The sequence below is a fragment of the Condylostylus longicornis genome, unplaced genomic scaffold, assembly GCF_029603195.1.
Source record: "Condylostylus longicornis isolate FDR11 unplaced genomic scaffold, ASM2960319v2 ptg000725l, whole genome shotgun sequence".
NCBI classification, from domain to species: Eukaryota; Metazoa; Arthropoda; class Insecta; order Diptera; family Dolichopodidae; genus Condylostylus; species Condylostylus longicornis.
The window spans coordinates 7,501-10,000 of record NW_026578672.1 but is presented as its reverse complement, the minus strand read 5'-3'; positions in this window follow the sequence as shown (position 1 = coordinate 10,000).

Below are 2,500 nucleotides of genomic sequence, written 5' to 3'. Positions count from 1 at the left end.
CATAACATGTTTACCAACCCAGGTTACTTTTCATTCATGAAAAGTAATTATTGCCTGTCGAGCATAACATATGTCCCGATCAGGCTTATTTTGCCTTTGATAAATATCAAACCAGGCTGAAAAAATTTTTTTCATCGGGTGGGCATAACATGTTTACCAACCCAGGTTACTTTTCATTCATGAAAAGTAATTATTGCCTGTCGAGCATAACATATGTCCCGATCAGGCTTATATTGCCATTGGTAAATATCAAACCAGGCTGAAAAAAATTTTTTCATCGGGTGGGCATAACATGTTTACCAACCCAGGTTACTTTTCATTCATGAAAAGTAATTATTGCCTGTCGAGCATAACATATGTCCCGATAAGGCTTATATTGCCATTGGTAAATATCAAACCAGGCTGAAAAAAATTCTTTCATCGGGTGGGCATAACATGTTTACCAACCTAGGTTACTTTTCATTCATGAAAAGTAATTATTGCCTGTCGAGCATAACATATGTCCCGATCAGGCTTATTTTGCCTTTGATAAATATCAAACCAGGCTGAAAAAATTTTTTCATCGGGTGGGCATAACATGCCTACCAACCCAGGTTACTTTTCATTCATGAAAAGTAATTATTGCCTGTCGAGCATAACATATGTCCCGATAAGGCTTATATTGCCATTGGTAAATATCAAACCAGGCTGAAAAAAATTTTTTCATCGGGTGGGCATAACATGTTTACCAACCCAGGTTACTTTTCATTCATGAAAAATAATTATTGCCTGTCGAGCATAACATATGTCCCGATCAGGCTTATTTTGCCTTTGATAAATATCAAACCAGGCTGAAAAAAATTTTTTCATCGGGTGGGCATAACATGCTTACCAACCCAGGTTACTTTTCATTCATGAAAAGTAATTATTGCCTGTCGAGCATAACATATGTCCCGATCAGGCTTATTTTGCCTTTGATAAATATCAAACCAGGCTGAAAAAATTTTTTTCATCGGGTGGGCATAACATGTTTACCAACTCAGGTTACTTTTCATTCATGAAAAGTAATTATTGCCTGTCGAGCATAACATATGTCCCGATCAGGCTTATATTGCCATTGGTAAATATCAAACCAGGCTGAAAAAAATTTTTTCATCGGGTGGGCATAACATGTTTACCAACCCAGGTTACTTTTCATTCATGAAAAGTAATTATTGCCTGTCGAGCATAACATATGTCCCGATCAGGCTTATTTTGCCTTTGATAAATATCAAACCAGGCTGAAAAAAATTTTTTCATCGGGTGGGCATAACATGTTTACCAACCCAGGTTACTTTTCATTCATGAAAAGTAATTATTGCCTGTCGAGCATAACATATGTCCCGATCAGGCTTATTTTGCCTTTGATAAATATCAAACCAGGCTGAAAAAAATTTTTTCATCGGGTGGGCATAACATGTTTACCAACCCAGGTTACTTTTCATTCATGAAAAATAATTATTGCCTGTCGAGCATAACATATGTCCCGATCAGGCTTATTTTGCCTTTGATAAATATCAAACCAGGCTGAAAAAAATTTTTTCATCGGGTGGGCATAACATGCTTACCAACCCAGGTTACTTTTCATTCATGAAAAGTAATTATTGCCTGTCGAGCATAACATATGTCCCGATCAGGCTTATTTTGCCTTTGATAAATATCAAACCAGGCTGAAAAATTTTTTTTCATCGGGTGGGCATAACATGTTTACCAACTCAGGTTACTTTTCATTCATGAAAAGTAATTATTGCCTGTCGAGCATAACATATGTCCCGATCAGGCTTATATTGCCATTGGTAAATATCAAACCAGGCTGAAAAAAATTTTTTCATCGGGTGGGCATAACATGCTTACCAACCCAGGTTACTTTTCACTTATGAAAAGTAATTATTGCCTGTCGAGCATAACATATGTCTCGTTCAGGTCTATGTTATTCCCATATCCAATACCTGCCACTGTATTGATATATAATAATAAGTATTACTTAAATCATTATTCATGCAGTAATACATTAAGAAAATACTTATTTGAAGTATTTATAGTAAGAATATACTTAACCTATCTTAACAACCACCACCACCACCTACCAATCAATATTACAAGCCTTCAATAGCAAATGTTTATCACCATTCCTATAATACATACTTATATATAGGTAAGTATAATAAGAATGTACTACTTAAGTACCAACGCCACTATTAATACTCATATGCAATTTTATAATACACACTTAATATACTTATAGTAAGTAATAAGAATGTAATAATAGTGGCTACCGCCATCGCCACTATTATACCCATATACAATTTTATAATACATACTTAATACTTTATAGTAAGTAATAAGAATGAACTAATAGTGGCTACCGCCATCGCCACTATTATACTCATATACAATTTTATAATATATACTTAATACTTTATAGTAAGTAATAAGAATGTACTAATAGTGGCTACCGCCATCGCCACTATTATACCCATAT